This window comes from Lissotriton helveticus, chromosome 2_1, assembly GCF_964261635.1.
Source record: "Lissotriton helveticus chromosome 2_1, aLisHel1.1, whole genome shotgun sequence".
Lineage (NCBI taxonomy): Eukaryota > Metazoa > Chordata > Amphibia > Caudata > Salamandridae > Lissotriton > Lissotriton helveticus.
Genome location: NC_136059.1, coordinates 988,124,187 through 988,142,781, shown reverse-complemented (window position 1 = coordinate 988,142,781; position 18,595 = coordinate 988,124,187). Strand labels below are relative to the sequence as shown.

The 18,595-nt window shown below is 43.2% G+C and overlaps 1 protein-coding gene across 3 annotated transcripts in view; it reads left to right on the top strand.

Annotated features, from left to right (window-relative positions):
- APBA1 (amyloid beta precursor protein binding family A member 1) overlaps positions 1-18,595 on the top strand; it is a 483,473-nt gene that overhangs the window by 126,606 nt on the left and 338,272 nt on the right. For all 3 annotated transcript variants that reach the window (XM_078675748.1, XM_078675746.1, XM_078675747.1), the window contains exon 2: positions 1,082-1,155. The gene's annotated coding sequence lies outside the window, so the exon portion shown is untranslated. The remainder of the gene's footprint in view (positions 1-1,081; positions 1,156-18,595) is intronic.

The window sequence follows — 18,595 nt, the reverse complement described above, 5'->3', positions numbered from 1 at the left end:
CGTAATGTTAATAACACATGTCGCACCATATCTTCACAAATCTGTATGGTTTTAAACCTGCAATTAAAACCATGACCGGCAAAGATGCGTATGAGTGATATTATAACCATGCAATACAAAAATTAAAAAACAACACAGTAAATGCATGCTGGATGGCCCAATAAGGTAGGTGGACGCAGATGAAACAACATGTAAAAGGCATGCAGTAATCAGACATGATTTATTGCACTGCAAACTTGTGAAGGTGAGCACACTGGCATCACAAGTGAAAGTAAGGTCTCACCCTACGTGTTACTGGCTATTTGCCTCTCTGTTAGGCAGGTGGGACAGACATGCCTTGTAGTCGCACCGTCTACTTGTAAAATACATGATTTGCGGATTTTGGGATAGTTTGGGAAGTACGATTCAGATCACTATTTGATTGCAGAAATGTCTGGTTTTTTTTTTAATCTCTTCCTTGAAATAAGGTAGGGAGGTTTAAATGAACAGATGTGCAATTCTAGGAGATAGAAATCCTTCACTGAAACGGTTCCATTTAGTTTCTTTATTATCTTTGATAGAAAAAACATGACTGAATGGTAATTCTTTAGCAGGGGTGGTTCTTTGTGAATCAACTTTGACAGCATTTACAACTACCGAGATAGGGTTGGATAAGGACATTATTTTTTGTGTTAATGTTTATTGATGAAGAACAGTCTAAAAGAGAACCACTGTGCCATCGGGAATACAAATTTGCATTCTTACTCTTCACACCTGAGAAGATTTTTTTTTTTAAAGCATACCCAACGGGCAGTTTATGTAAATCTGAAAACGCTGCTTGAAAAGGCTCATTAGCAGACGAGCAGCATCTTAATGAAAAACATGAAAAAGACGCGCAACATCTTAAGGACAAGCATGAAAAGAGGTTGTGCTTCAAAATGATGTGTCAAAGACAAACTAGAACGGACCTTGTCAGTCATGACATAAAATACTAGATCAGATGCAAATATGGAGATGTTGCAGTACTTTATCTTGTGAATTGTTCGGACAAAGACATCCGTGTTGAGTCTAAAGTGTGTTTATTATCGTTTTCCAATTCAAGGTGATGTGAAGTTCACTCAAAAAATGAACAGAAGAATTTTCAAGATCTATTACTGTACGTAGAAGCCGTGTCAGGTAAGGTGATATGTTCCATAGGATTTTTCAAATAATACATCAGTGGAAATCTGTTGTTTTTAAATGTCTAAGAATGATTTAGCCTTTAATTGAGTTTTCCTGAAAAACATCACACATCTTGACCCTCAGAGATGAGATTTGAGAGCCGGCAACTTCTAATCATTTGCACTAATGTCAGCATTGATCTTGAGTTAGGCAGTACAGCCACTATATTGCAGAAGCAGTACAATCCTTGTATTTTTCAATTTCTAACCTTCATTCTATTAATGATTATTACTGGTTTTAATAATTCTATATTTTCATTGATATTCCTTAATAAATATCCCTGTGCTTCCAGTTCGACATTTTCTCTTATTCGACTTTTGAAATACAAATTGAAGTACCTTGGTTACATAGATAATGCTTTGAAAAGTCAAGCCCTTGATTACTTATCAAAGCCGCTGCACTAGTTTCTGTTGGTCAAGAACAGGAGGCCAGCCTCCTACATCAGATATTTCCCAGCGGGATATTATTAACGTTTGGTGGTAGACCTCCTTCACCCACAGGAATCCTTCCTTTGGAACTCATTATCACAGCTCTTCCCCCCCCCCCTGATACCGCCTTCAGAAAGTACCACTAAGTCTGAATATCCATCTTTTCTATTGTGCTTAATGAATATAACTCTGTGGTCTCCCCCTAACTACCACGGCACCCATAAGAGCTTCTCTAAACGCCGCAGCGAGACTCATCACCGGATCAAAAAAACACTCACACATTTCTCCTGACCTGAGAGCCCTGAACTGGCTGCCTTTTGAAGCCAGAATACATCTGAAAATCGCCTGCATCACGCACAAGGCTGTCCACCTGAGCTCACCCGGATATCGCGCCCAGAAGCTGACGATTTCCGGAGGCTCTAGAAACACTAGAGGCACAAACAATCTCCTGCTAAAGCCCCAAAGATTCCGCAAGGAAAAAACGTATAAACGCTCCTTCTCAGGAATGGCACCCAGGATTTGGAACTCACTCCCCCCTGAAATCAGGCTCATCTCCTCTACCATACTTTTTAAGAAAGAAGTAAAAGCTATCCTCATGGCTAAATACACTTGAATTATTACTGGGGATAATTTTACAGACGCTGTACCATTCAGTTCTACTGATCTTTTCTGCATTTTTGTATGACTCGTGTTATTGACCTGCTTGAGTGTTTACGCTATCAACTATTTGTACTTGTTTCATTATTGATGTATCTGGCTGACTATGCTCCCACATGTACCTTCCCCATCCCTATTGTTATTTACTCTCACGCTGTTCCTTTCGTCTGTAAAGCGCTCTGATATCTGCAAAGATCTTGTTCGCGCTATATAAAACTTTCAAAATAAATAAATAAATAAACTTACTTAACATCCTGGTCAGGGGTACCTTTTTCTCTCCTACTGCAAAGCCGTCGGCATTCCTATAGGTACTCCAAAGCTTCTAAAATAAGCAGGACACAACAAAATCTATGTCAATATAGACAAACCCACCTGAGATTTTTGATAAGTAGACGTCCTAGGAAATCCAGGAACAGACCATTTTTGTTGATTACACATCTCGCTTGTATTTGTATTGTTCTTAAAGCCGCAGAGAAACCTGCAAAAATATTTCTCTGAAAACGAGTGGGTAACTTAACAAGACTCTACCATAGCTGCATACAAAGTCTCTCTAGTTTTGTCATCAGTCACAAGAGCTGCTGCCATCCCCCAACAACATCACTAATTGTGTGTAAGCTCCAGATAGATGTGATGTGTAAAATAGCTGTGTAGTGTGAGACTTCCTTACCTAAACTGCCAATGAGTTAGCATTGTCTCTTAATGATGGTCATTAAGTCCACATCATTCAGGGTTTAGACAGTGTTTTGTATCTCTCGCATTCTGTGAGATAATGGGGCGTTCTAGGGTTTCCTTCGCGAATACGGGCAATATTACACAACTTTTCTCTGTAGTTAAAGTTATTTGAATGTGTAGCATTAAAAGTACTTCAATATGTGACCTGTCAGTCTATACCATTTGAGGACAGTTTTTTTTTTGTTTCTTGCATTATCATCTGCAAGCACCATCTCATGTCCCTTGTGACGTTTCTCCTCACCATCTGTCAGTTTAAAAGAAGATACTGTACAGACATATCCGTGCCCGGTCAGTTTGAAATGTGTGCAGTTACAAAGTAATTGAATTATAACCTCCATGCTTCTTTATGCTGCCCATGCTGCCTCCATGTTTATCCACGGATCACTGCCTACTTTTAAAAGTGAAACTGCAAAGTTTCATTTAGGATGCATTTAAAAAAAAGAAAGATTGCTATATTAAAAAGCAATTGCAGACATGGTGGTCTGCTGACCTCTGCAGGCCAACATCCCTGTGATGGCTTCAGATCCATATGGGTTGTAAATTGAACCTTATCTCATTAATATGCATGAGGTAGGGCTATATGCGACCCGCTATGAATCGCTAATGAAACTCAAAAAGAGTTTCATACATTAGGAATACTGATTTCCTAATTGCGATTTGGAGAGAATCACAATTTGGAAAACGTTATTCGTAATGCTTGTACATCTGGCTCAAAGTCTTTCCTTCATTCTCCTGTTGATGTTGTACCATTTTGTACACTCTTTGCTTCTTTTCAGAAAAGCTACAGCATTGATTTTCCACAATTATCTTTCTCCAAATTCATGCTTCAGAGCAAGAGGCGTACAAGGCCCTTGTGACACAAACAGCTGTGGCTCATTAGCAACTAACTAATCTACCAAGATTTGGAGTTCACAGCCTTGGCTTATAATGTGCCATTATGTGCTCTGCTCATAGGAACGAAACCTAAATGTTGCAGTAGAGATCCAGTTTACAAATTCTATTTCTGCTCTGCAGTAGCCCATTTACTTATGCCACATTCAAAATACATACAGGGTTTAAGGGCTTCATGTACTGCCTGTCTTGGAATTCTGTGTACTGTCTTATCTTGCATGTCCTAGAGTTTCATGTTTTGCCTATTTCTGTATCATGATGCAGTCCACATTTTCATCACAATACTGCCACTAAGTTTGCATCGTGCATGTGTGACTTCAGCATCCAAACACTGAATTGCAAGATTATTCATCACCCCGTTATTGATAAATTACAAACATTTCCTTAAAAAGATGGATATATTTGTTACATTTCAGTCATAAAAAGATTGGTCAACAATAAAACCACATTTTTACAAATGAAAAAGATCTTATTCCCTACATCTCTTCATCAACACCTTGATTACTCTTGGACACCGGTATAGGCTGGAAATATCGAATCCTGAATATAGTGGGACAACATATCGAAAGATGACTGTCTATATATACATTTACTGTACCTAAGTTGCATAAACGTACTTTTTGCGATATACGTATCATCACCAAGATACGTAGATGTGGAGTTAAGAATTGTAAATCCTTATCTCCCTCTATACCGTTACCTTTCGATATTTTGTCCCTCAATATTGTTGTTACAATATTCTGTCCTGTCGATATTCTGGATTGAATATTCCCAGCCACAATCTTTGACACCACATTGACTAAAAACCTAATTACATCTTATTATTGGGTCACCAAAACCAAGCTTTCAGTTAAGTTGGGTTACCCGATGACCCCTGCCCTCACTTCATCATCTTCTCCCTTCGACATGAACCTATTGCTGCAGTAAAAGCTTTTTAACTTTTTGCTGTTGGCTGACTACTATCCCACTGACTGGAAACAGTGTCCCTGCCCCTACTCAAGAAGCCATAGGTTGTTCCCAAGACCGTGGCCAATTAGAGACCAATCTCTGTCTTCACATATCCGCCCAAAGTCCTGTAAAATCTGACTCATTTGCTACCTCAAGTATCACCATTTACTCAATCCCTCTTAATCAGGCTTCAGAGCCAACCATAGTACTGAAACAACCGTTGTCACTGCCACTGGCAACATACTTTTCATCACCAACAAGGAAGCCACTGCTGCGCTGTCCTAGGTCCTTTATATTTGGTTAACCCCTCCGATGACGGCCACACGTGGGATAATTCCCCTGCTGTGCTGAGCGTTCTAAGGAACGGGCGTGGCCGTGACGAGCTCAGCTCGTCATCAGCACACGAGCACTGTGGCTGATGACGAGCTGAGCGCGTCATCAGCACCGGGGCGCTGTGCGCCCCCCCCCCGCCCCCCTGCACAGCGGGGGAATTACCCCCGCAGAGAAGGGGTTATAGTCAAACTGAGGAGGATTCTGTTTGGTTAAGCCTATTGGTCTGTTTGCAGTGATCATTCCACAGCAGGCCTATGTCTATTATGGCAGTATTAGATTCCAGCGCCTCCCTTGTGACAGTTATGACATCAAGAATGTGATCTAGCTTGTCTTTCTGGCAGGGTTTGTTGCTTACGATTCTATTTCACTGAGAAACTTCTGGGTTTTGCTTTCATGTTTAGTTGCCGCTCTATTTAGACCCAGTTGTTCCAGTTTTTTTCTGTGCCTTTATTCTCCTCATGCCTAAAGCCTCTTGTATGTTTTAACGAAGGTAACGCTTACTCAGTGATTGTTGTCAAGTGGGTGGGTCTTTGGGTCAAAGGAGACTCTTTTCTTATTGGCCACTTACATGCTATGGGTGAAATTGCGTGCCTCCAGACTTGCCCATTAGTTATTACCAAAGTACGCAGCGACTCGGTACTCTATGGGTGCAGGAGAGTTTACATTTGCAGCCTTGGGCATATGTTGGCTGTAGAAAGGCATTCTATCTGTGACTGGTGTCCTAATCTATGCTGTAGATCATACTGGGCATGTGGAGCAAAGGGTATTGTACAACAGTTTACATCTGTGGCAGTTCCATCTTGACTTTTTGTCTCATGTTGTAGGTGATTTGCCGGGGGGTGGGAAGATCAGCCCTGTTTCCAACTTAATGCTGACGGTGGATTCGGAGGAATACCTGCCTTCTCACTCTTCATCCATGATGTGCGCCTCTAAGTAGACTCACAATAAGACCAACACACCAGGCAGAGTGTGGGGAGGCAACGTGAGGCACCAGTGACAGTTTCTGGGCTCTTAATTACTGCTATGCTCCTGCACACCCCTACCTCATGTGGGGTCTGCTCTTTTCCTCACTCTCCCTGGGACCCAGACTCAGCCCTGTGTCTCTGGATTGAGTGATCCAGGGGCATCTGGAATGCTTTCCGCAGCCTCTGCCCCATCAATCCTCAGAGGGCATCATGGAACCCCATGTCAGTGTTGCAGACGCCAATCTCTCTCCTTCGTTGGTGGTGTGCTTTGTCCCTAGCACCACGGGTCCATCAGGGGCATCAGCGCCTCTCTGCAGCTCCATCCTCCGCTCCAGCCTCACCCCTTTCTGGGTAGCAGGGTCAGTTCTTCTTTGCTGGAGCTCTGGCTCAGTCCACCACCAGTGCTTGATTTTTTAAATAATTAGCGCCCAGAGTGCTGCTCAGAAGCTAGTGGCTATTGCTATTAAATGTCAACGCCCGAAAACCAAGGCTGCTTAGCCCTAAATACACCTCTTTCATCCATTGCGAAACACTGTGTCCCTTTCCCTACTCGCTCTCATGCTTTTTCCACTGGTAACGTTAATTTAATTTTTCTCTTCCTCCTTTTTTCTTTCCTGTGTGTTTTTCCCCTCTCTTGGGTAATATCTGGCGACCGAAAATAAGTGGCAGTCTCCCAAAATGAGTGCCTGTGACCCCCACTGGCAACCACTGGCTCAAATTAAGCACTGCGGACCACATAGCACTGGTGCTCTGTAGCCCTTGAGGCTGGGAGTCTGGGACGGGCAGCAGGGTTGTCTCCTGTCGTTGGTCCCATCTCACCAGCTTTCAGGCAGCAGGCCCGCTTCACCAAAATCTCAGTGCACGCCAACACCATTCCTCCAGGGCAGGCTTGCTTGTGTTGCTGTGGATGTGAACTCAGGCGGTAGGCGGGCCATTGTGTTATTCTCTTTGCCAAAATTTAAAATCATTCATGAGTGGGACTAATTCCCTTAATTAATCACTTTTTGCTGATGTTGCCAAGTTCACTTATTTTCACTTTTAGGAATGACCAACTCCTGTCTTTTCCATGCTCCTTGATTGCTCGATATACAACTGTCGACACCACCACCACCGCCAGCCCCAAGACTTTGAGCCTTCTGCAACCTGGATCCCAGCATGAACAGCCACATCTCTGGTTTGAACTTTACTCTGTATTTTCTCACCAGAGCTCCAATGCACTTGAAGTGTGGGGCTCGACATCAGCATATTGCTTTTGTCTCCATGTTTCTGTCAAGCAGCTCGTCACATTCAAACTGAGCTTTCTGATTCTTCGATCCAGCAACTTCCATTCTTCATACGGCTCCCCATGAAACTGACAGTTTCGACTCTAGATTAACTTGGTCAATTTTTGGTCCATTTTGATACTTGATTTAGTTTGATACTTTTAAAGCATTCCTTGGGTAACATTTTATCATTTTTTCTGATTGTGATATTTGACTTGTTTTATTTACATTGATGGATGGAAATTATACCCTCTTCATTTGTATTGTTTTTCATTGCTGATATATATCTGTCCTTCACCACATCTTTTTTTTTGTCAACTCTGTTTATTGGCATTTGTTTTTTAAACAAAGAGAACAATTCGACATTGCAGTAGGGGCAGCATTATAGACACTGTCCTTCACTACCTCTTAACAGCAGATCAATCTAACTTCCTGCAAAAACAACATCCACAGATTTACAGATTTAATTTATTCATAATTATTGAACAAATATAATCAGCCAACATTCAGAGGATTTGTGCTGAGAAGAAGTGCTCCCTTCCTGCTTCCTTAGGTGTGAAGATGGTAGTTAGAATGAGGTGCTCCTAAACAAGTGCATATGCATACTTGATCTTAAAGTGCTGTACTCTACCTATAAAATCATAAATTTAGTCGATACAATCTGAAGCATTCCGGCATATAGTAACACTGAATGTCTAGGCCAAACGATATCTGTAATGGTCTTCAAGAAAGAATAGTGGGCTCCCCAGCTAATTAGTCAAAGATCAGACTGTGCATGCTCAGAACGATCACATATAATAACAAAGCTGTAGCCAGAGATTTACAATCCTCTGGTAATACAATAAAAGCTAGAGTTCATGATTCTATCATTAGAAAAAGACTGAGCAAGTACAGTCTCCAAACTAACATTGCTACATGGCTTCGATATGTAAAGCATCATTTGAATGACACACAGGGCTTCTGAAACAATGTTGCATGAATATATTAGGCGCAAGTCGACCTGTTTGGCCATAATGATCACCTCGTTTTGTGATAACCAAACACTGCATATCACAGGACCTGCCAAGCATGGTAGTGGGGGTAATGACTTGGGCCTGCTGCAGCCACATGACCTGGATACCTGACAAACACTGAGTCACCATACTTTCCTCACTATAACACTGCATCCTATTGGGAAATCTGCGACCATCTATCCATTATCTAACCCTTAGTCAAAAGTGGCTTATGCAGAATGACTGTGACCCAAAACATATCAGTAATTGTATGACTGACTAAAAAAGGAAAGAATCACTATTTTGGATGGCGAAGTTGAAACCCAGACTTCAGCTTCATTGCAATGCTTAGATAGAACCTAAAGGTAATTGTGTGTAAATGATTGCCCTGAAACACTTCTGAGTTTAAGTAGTTTTGTGAGGGAAAAGTGGGCGGGAATTCCACTCAAGCGATTTGAGAGACTGATGAATTCTTACAAGAAATAGTCACTTCAAGTTATTGCTGCCAAAGGTGGTACTTGTACTTTTTTCACACAGTGCTACTGATTTTTGGCCAATGTTTTGTTTAAAAATAATGGCAAAGTGAAATTTACCTCTGTTATTTGTTGTATGAAGAACATTTATCTACAGTTTGGGTGTAGTGAATTCTATATGAAGGTGAGATATGTCTTAATATGTAAACTCATAGAATCCTAAGGGGATCACTTTATTTCAGATCACTGTAACTTAATTAAGAACTTTTAAACTCTTTGTATCTTAATTGTATTGTTGTGTGACAGATTGTTAAACACATAGCACTTGTACCTTCTTGGAGAATATCTCACTGCTTCAACCAAATCAGCCAGATGAGCCTAGATTTCCCTTCGGAAACCATGTAACCTCTATGGGTATGAATGCAGAAGCTCAACACCAGTTCACATCATGACTGTGCCTCTTCCCACCACAGCCTGGCATTCCTATTCCTTACAGCTGGTAAATCCTTTCGGTTGTACAGTCACTTTATGAACACTTTGCTTAATCTTGATCACTGAAGCGCCATGTCTGTCTGGCAGCCTGGGGTGATAATGTCTTACCATCACTTGCCCTCTTTCTTAACCTTGTAGCTTGAATGATTCAACCTCTTTTAGAATTTACAGTCCGCAAGCATTTTAGCCGCAAGAGGATGGCGTCATGTGCATAGAGGAAGAAATTTAAAGTAGCAATGGCGCCACAGGGTACGAAGGCTTCCACCCAGTTGAGAGAACCCCGCTGGAAAAAAATAAGCTGAAAATACTAACCACAGACTTGCTCTACTTGAACAGTGTCCATGTACCATTTTATATAAAACCCGTGCTTTAGGTGTAGTCTGGGTTTTAGCTCTGCCAGCCTGCAGACTGGGAAATAACTCCAGGTTCGACAGCTGGAGGAGATGATGTGGTGTAACGGCCAGAGCTGCCGACTTTGAAGCTGAGGTACCAGGTTCGTGTCTGGCATAGGCTCGACATCCTGTGATTCTGGGCAAACAACTTTAATGTCCCTGTGCCTACTAAGAAATTAATGTGCCCTTGTGTAATGTGCTCTTATAAAGCGCTCCAACACCTTCGGGTCGAGCCCGCGCTAAATAAATCTGCAAAAAAATAAATAAATTAAACTAGGTTGTTATTGTGGTGACCCAGTCTAATTCCAGTGGCATACGAAATTATCTCGTTGTTATAGACAATGGCTCCCAAAAATACCCTTATGTTCAGGCCTGCACCAGGGGTTCCTCAAAGGAAGAATGTGTCATCATTAGAAACAGATGAGTACTAAAAATGTTAAATCCTGTAGTTCGCCAATAGAGCACTGAAGAGCTATCAGTACCTCACCAGTTGGTAGTTCTGGGGCCTGGAGTCCAGCCTTATGCATAACTGAAGGAACTGAAACTTTGTTATGCTTGCTCCCCCATAGTGCAGGAATCCGTACTAATAAACCCTCGAAGTGAAAGCTAGAAAAACAAATCCCAAAATCCCATGGTCAGACAGTTTGAAGCGTGCACCGTATAACCAGTCACCATGTAGCAAAACCCCTCCCGAAGGGCTGTGAGTCAAACTGGAAGTTTGCAAGCTTTGGTCTAGGAAGGAAGAGCAGGGCACCTAAATGGTTGGATTTCAGGAGCTGAAGTTAAAGTGTTCCAATTAAAAAATAAAAATAAAGTTATCTGATGACCGATTCTGATGTGGCAACTACAGTAAAAACAATTTATAGCAGCTCGGAAGTATTTAGTACACGTTTAAGTTTGCTTTTAATGTGTTTGCCATCTTTGTCATGCTCTTTTGAAATATTTCTCCAGTTATAACATTTTCATTCTTTTATTTCAAAATAACAGTAATAAATCCAAATTTATGACCATGGAATAATGAAATAAAATAACTGACAGGGGGATGAAAGGTTGATTTTCTCGTTATCGTTAGCACGTTCTTATCTTAGGTTTCCTGAGAGACAAAACATTTTGTATCCTAATTCTGTCCCAGTCTGCCATTTTATGAACATAAGCATGTTTAATGCGTGCAAAATCATCAGGGATAAAATCGTTCTTCAATCAAAGTAATGTACAAGGAAAATTAAATTCAGCAAAGTGCGCATATATTCAACTGCACAAAATAGTGTTAGAAAAAATTAAAGTTTTCCATACCATGCCTGTGGGTAAGGTTAATTAAAAGAACGCCTGTGTGCTTCCTAATTATCTCTTTTTTTAAATGTCATAGATTAGCTGCATCATACAGGTTTAATTGTGTGTTTTCTTACTGAAAACATTCTTCACAGTTATCGTGACTCGATTTATTATTGTTGTGTTTTTAATGAATTAAACTTCATTAATTGCACACCCTGAGATTGTGGGATTGCTGACATGTTGAATTGTAATTATCATGTGTCTCTCCCACTACCGTTAATTCCCAGGAAAAAGACAACTTGTTGAAAGGATCTCAGACTTGTAGGTCACAATCTGGAATTTAATAAAATAAATGTATCCTCATTAAATGATGTCCAAAAGTAACAAAGTAAAATGTACTGGGTTCCCCTAAATAGTCCCCCCCGTACTCTTCTTTACCTTTTGATTCTCAGCAACTACTGAATATCAGTAGTGCAGCAAGAGCGTTGGCAGTGGGGCCCTTGTGTGTCTGGAGAATATTGCACCCCAACAAGGGATGCCTTTTACTACCCAACTTTAGAGGCACATTTTCCTTGCTTGCACTGGTGCCCTTTCCAACCTTGCAATGTCAAAATAATACCTTGCCTTATTTCCTTTCTTCCTGCAGGTGGCTCCTTGTATGTAGTTTTAGCAATCGTTGTTGCCCCCTGACCCCCCCATCCTCCCTCCTCTCCCCTCCCCCACCGGCCACCACCCGATCCCAACTGATCCCTCCCTCATACTGCAAATTTGGCCCTTCTCTGCAATGGGGAGATTTCCAGTGCTCTCCTCACCTGTTTGCCTCAAGGAGGTTTCCCCGCTCAACAACCTCAACACAGGCCCTACAGATGCAGCTTGATTACAGTTTTTGAGGTGCAGTGGTTCCTCCCTGGGGGTGATACCTACTTGCCTCAGCTGACTGCGACATCTGTACAATGCCAGAGAGGACAGGGACATCCCATCCCCTGCTACTCCTTACTATACTCCTTTTCTGTTCCCAGGATATGTCTAGAAGAATACACAAGGTTCCCAGCAAAGCATTTCCAGATCCATGTTATATCTGTTGATGTGCAAATTCTATAACCTCTGGAGTCAAGGGGACGAAACCATATTTTGATTATAACTACCAGCATCCTCTGCATTCTTACATAAGTCTTTGCTTAAAAGCCGATTTGTGACGTCATTGCTGAGCCTTTGCACATGTTTTGCACAGGTGGCGTAGACTTCCGAGGAGAATTAAAAGTGCATAGAGGATTTGTTTCTGGTGGTCATTTAATAACGATGCATGTTATGATACAACTTGTGGAACTTTTGAAGTTGTGGCGCTGTGGCCAGGGCGACTGGCTTCGGAATATGGGGAATACGGTTCGATCCCCGGCACCGGCAGCAGATTAGCCCATTACCGTGTGACTCTGGGCAATAGCATGCTTAATCTTCCCGACGGCCCCCAGTGCCAAGAGACCCTTGCGGGTGATTGTTCGCGCTTTAGAAATGTGGATTATTATTATTATTATTTTAAATGGAAGGTGTTTGTTTGCTGATGGCGGACGTATTCTGCTGCAGCGTCTGAAGTTTATGGTTTGGAACTGATAGCCAAGCTGCGGCTGGCTAACAATGCCGGGCTCACTATGCCACTGGATTCCAGCTATCCTGGCTGATGAAGGGTGAAACCCTGAAACAGGTCCTAGGTTGCTCGTTTCTGGTCCAGGGAGGACCTGGCTTGGCAGTTCAGGCTGGACTGTTCCCATGAGGCACAGGGTCAAGACTGATTTGCATATGGCCAGGTCTAAACTGTGGTGGCATAGTGAGCAAAAGAGTGATGGATTTAACCCAGATCTCTTGACTCGGGGAGAATGTTTTGATTAGTTCTGCATTCTGTCCATCAATTTTGTGTCTTTTAAGATCCTACACTGGGCGCATCACACTGCTGCATAGTATCATTCCCCTTTACGATACTCCAAAGTAAACACAATTAGTGATTGGAAACCTGACAACATGAACATCACATCAAGCAGAGAATAACATACCACTTGATCGCACATTTTCTCAGATATGTGTTTTCCTACCACTGTGAGATTCAATCAAGGCAATTGCGTTGTGCCTGGAAAGAGCCTGTTCCAAAAGCGACCCAGATGGCTTTCTATAGAAGACTGACATCCTCTTTGGCGGGAGAATCCTGCACAATGTGTTATAACATCCGATAGGGAGGGATGACTCTTGTATTAGGCCCTCAGATGACGCTCTTACTTGAAAAAGTCTTGCATGCGAAATTCTAATGAAAAGACAACACGAAGAACATCCATCCAGGATTGAGTGATGCAAGTGAAGGAGGAGCAGCCAGCTCTCTGACGCAGGCCCAAGTGATCTATGATAGAATACTTATTGAAGCCCTGACAAGCTCTGAATTTGACACCACGTGTGCATGACACAGCCATAACCCCACGCATCTCCCTCAACAACGGGAACACAAAACAATTCAAAGCAACTGGCAATGTTTTTAAAATGCTGCCACCTTGCAGACCTAAATTGGGGTTGAGCAAGGCTTTTATTTATTTTTTGCCGTCTGCGGCACTAAGGTAAGCTGCAGATAGCTCCCTCCACTGCTGCTATTTCAAAGGAGTCCCAGATTCAGTCAGAAGAGGAAACGGTGGGGACACTCTTTTTATAGCTACAGATATTAAATAAAAATAAATGTGCTGGGTCAATTAACAGCTGCAAGCATGCAGCGCATGCAAGGTTCAAGGTGCTACTATTGCCTCATACCTGATACATTACAGTGCTATTCTCACAAGTTGTTTCATACACCCAATAGCTAATCTCTTGCCAAAAATCAATGTGCATGGTCCCTTCAGGTTCCAGTATTCACACGAAAGCAGGTGCATCAGAACACATAATGGCATTCTTGACGGATGCTTCAGGCAGGCGCAGGTTCTGGTTCATCGCAGTAAACATGGTAAGCATTACAACACGCCAATGTAATGGTGCCTATGCATCTAGTGACGTGCTGTGTGACGTTCATCCAGGCGTCTTTTACGCCCTCTTACCATGCAGGGCACGTTGACTGCCTCCAGTCAGATTGGAGAATGAAAAGGCAGTGCACAACAATTCACTACATTTGCTTACTTGCCACTCAAGGATGCAGGCGACCACATAAAAGGTCGTCAATGCTGATCCTCATTCAGGAACTGTACTTTGTACCAACAGAAAGTGAATCTAGCCAGGATTTATTGGTGTAAGTTCAGGAGTACCAGCCAGCTCATCAGCACACCAACTGGCAAATGATAGAATATTCATTTAGACCTTGGCCAGCTCGGTATATGGAACCACGCATGATTCCATGACGCAACTATGAACCCATATAAATTAATGTTGTTGGATACATTTGCAAACAAATAGAGGGAGAGTTTACCCTCGCAGAGTCTACCTCCTGAGTAGATTTGTAATTTTTAGTCTGATGGACTCGGTGAAGTACTTGGAGGGTGATAGGGAGATGACTATTTGCCTAAACTATGTCCCCACCATGGAGAGATTGTGGAACCAGATAGACTTCTGGATCAGACTTCCCCTGTCCATCGTGGGTAGAATCACCATACTGAAAATGGTGGCTCCCTCGCTTCCTATATCTGTTCTTTAGCTTACCAATCTCACTGACACAAAAGTTCTTTGAAACACTCGGGAGCACACTGCTAAAACTAGTATGGGCCAGCAAACAGCTCCATATTCGCCTGCATATTCTCACACTACCCTATGAAAAGGGAAGATTCGAAGTATCTGACCTCGAATTATACTATCTGATCGCGCAGGCCCAATATACGAGGCACTGGTTCCACTACTGACGCTTGCCATCCATTCCTTAAACTTGGGCTCTCTCAGATGGACTCCTCCTCCCTCTTAGGGCGTGTGGAGTAGTGTGGCTCACTGGTTAGAGGCGGCAGACCCGGGAGTAGAAGTTGGCCCGGGACCAGGGTTCAATTCCCGAAGCGGCAGGGTCGTGGACTTGGGTCAGCGGACTCGATAATTCTCGCTTCGGTGCTTACTCTAATCAGGGGTTCCACTCGGCAACTCTGGGCATTAGCTTGCCGAATCTCCACAATGGCCCCATCAATTCCGGGGATGCCTGGCTCCACCTTGGGGACTCCCAGCAGGGACCATCCCACAGGGAAAGCCAGGACGGGTTCCCCAGAGTTATACAGCGCCAGGAAACCTACGGACGGGTAGCAGTGCGCTTTACAAGCTCAAATACATTTACATTTACATTTACATTTAGGGCACTGCTACCCAAGCGCAGACCATAGGGAAACAAAGACAGTTGCTATAGCCTGATGGGCATGGAGGCGGCTTGCATGATATTCTGGTCATCCGTTCCAAAACTCCCTGGCTCTGCCAATACAGCAGAACCACTTCTTACCCCTCACTGCAGAAACATTGGTGCGAAACAACTAACCGCACTGGGAGATGCACAAAATGAGGGACTTGTGTGATCAGGGAACATTTGTATCCATGGAACACATGACTTCGAGCCACAAATTGGCTCCATTAGATCAGTTTCTCTATGCTAGACTGAAATGCATGGCCCAGGAGAACCTCTCTGGTTTTTCGGAGTAACTAGCAGACTTCATCCCACTGAAACCCGAAAGCCATTCACAGACGCAACTCAATGAGTCTGCAGGCTCTATCTAGCCTCCGCACTGCACAAATCACCCATGCTAGATGCGCTTGGGAGTGAGCTATAAATGCCACTATCACACAGGCACAATAGCGCTTATGCTGCACACAGACCAACTTGTCTCATTAAACCTTCGTCACAAGCTCTTACACTTCAAATTCTTACATTGCACCTAGTCCACCCCTGCTAAATGGGCTAAGGTAGATAGCACTAGGCTGTGAAACTGCCTTAGTTGCCGACAAGACGATGCAGACTTTATTCATCTTGCTTGGCTGTGTTCTGCTGTACTGACGTTTTTGGGGGTGGTGACAACCAACTATTGCACATGCTGGAAGGTTTCGTGGATCTCCAGCTGCTTATGGCCCTTCTGAGCTACGTTAAAGACCTACCACAGGGGATACGAAGTTTGGAACCTTTGCATTTCTGCTAGCCGGAAGGACAATTGCTATGTACTGGGAAAGCACTTACAAACCCCGAGTCTAGGACTGGCTTCTGGATTTGGCACCTTGCAATACGAGGTGTAAAGTATATGCTGACCTACACCCCCCACGTCCTGTCCCAGAGACATATGGGGCCGTCTTCACAACTATCTAGCTAGAACTGTAGGGGATACCTTCGATGGAGGACTGAGCCCCCGAGACACCAGAGAAACTAACAGACTCCACAAATGGGCCCTAGTGAGAAGTGATTGGCCCTAATGAAGAGAGCCTCCACTCACCACCCGTGTCCCCATGCCTAGTCACAAATGAAGAAAAAAAGCTTAATTTTTCACTGTGCAAACTGTGCATCGAAAAGAACACAAAGTTTGTTGTAAATGCAGGTTTAGGTTTTTTGTTTGCTTTGTGATGCAGTCTGGAGCCTCATCGCTTAAGTTGGGAGACTGAAACTGTATGTCAATTGTTTCTCTTTTGGTAAGTGACTCTTGTGCTGATTATTGAAGAATACACCTTCATTAACGTTTTGAATTTCTCTGAGGTTTAGGAAAAAAATGAATTCCCTTTGTGCTCTGTAACATGGACAGACTGGGAGGATGACACAGTTAAACACATATACACAAACGAACAGAGGTACACGCACACAAACATCCTTCACAAAAAAACGTAGGTGTCAAGATTATAGAGAAAAGATTTCCTAGCAACTGCAAATTTGTCCTAAATATGTAGGCGGCCCTGAACACCCCAGACCCCTTTAGAGACAGAATGCAGACAAGAGGGAAAAAGAACATACTGTGGAAGCGAAAGGTATGTGAAAGACAAGCATTTGCAATGCAATAAATCTCGCATTTACGCAAGTTTAAGCTAATGGCATTGTAAATGACAATGCCTTTTATTTTTGTTTTAAAAACGAAAACAAAAATAAAAGAAACACTTAAAACTGTAATAGCCTACCTATATTTATATACATATTTGGCACCCTGCATCTCCTGCTACCCTCTGAAGCTAACCTCACAATGCCCACCAGAATCTGTGCTGTTTGAGAGCTGGTGCCATGCTGACAGGCTCTGTGAAGCGGCAGCGGTCAGTGTGACCTGGAATCCTGTTTGAGCCCCTGTTGATAGGAGGGGTGTCGGTTGACATGCTCCAGCCTCCTTCGGTCTGTTGAGACCCAAGAGAGATGGGAGAGATGGTCAACTGGCATTCCACTGTCTCCCTCAGGTGTATGGACCTAGGAGAGGCAGTGGAGTAAAGGATTCAGACCCCTGTTTTCCACTGCTCTGATATTAGAGCAGTGAAAAACAAAACACATTTTTTCTAAGCTGTCACCAGAGCAGTAAATAGCTGTGTTTCTTAACCTGTGTTTGTGATAACTGTTTCTTATGATAGCCATATACAACAATATAGCTTTCTGTAATACATTCTCTACTGGTTTGGTAATATTTTACATGAACATGCCCATACGTTGTGGCCTTCAAAGCATTTGTTTCTATAAACTATATGCTACTGATATAGTCATCTTATCATTTTAAATAGGTGTTCCAAGTTTGCCTTTCTTATCCAATTTAGTCTTGTTGAAAAATTCTGCAGAATTGTAGAGGTCTTAGAATTGTTGCTGTTAACCAATTGATGGTTGCTGTAAATCGGTAGGGTCATGTGTTTGCTAACTGTTCAAAGCCAAGTAGAATACAAACCAAAACGACCCTTCATACAGAACTTTTCATTTTAATTATGTATGATCATCAGTTTGTATGTGTTCAAATCATTAAGCTTAGAAGGTTAGCTTTTGACAGATGGAGAGATGCGTTCACAACTTCCAGGTACTTTCACACTTTCTAGGGTTATTTACAGCCTTCATAAATCTTTCTTTTTTCATTCAAGCAACATCTGTATTGAATCCATTATATTAACTTTTTTTTCATAACAACAATCAACAATTCACCTTCAGCCAAGCTCGCGTCCGAGATGGCCGCGTTTTAGCTCGGCTCCGTTCGCCTGCCTGTTTTTATCGTATATCCTGCTGTTATCCTGCCCCGGGAAGTCCTCTTTGCTATGCTGTAGCGTTCAGATACCTTGCAGGCACTCACCTTTGGCTCTGGTCGTCTTTGGGTGCCGTGGATCCTGAACGGCGCTCCCGCTCGCTTCGGGGCCTCCGGAGCGGGCTGGCCTGGATCCTCTCGGCGGCGCCCGGACGGGGCGGAGCGCGATGATCGGCCCTTGATGGCGCAATGGACACGGTCGTAGAGGCCGTTGTGCGTATAGGCCGGCTGTGACTTGCTGGCCGACTCCGGCGGACCGGTGGCCTTGGGTGGAGGCGCAGACTTCTGTCGACGGGGCTGACCGTATATTCGGTTTGCTCCCCCTTTGTTCTCCGGTCCGGCCATTTTGATCTCCTCCGCCCGGACTCGGAGAACGGGGCCGGCGGCACTGGGGAACCGGC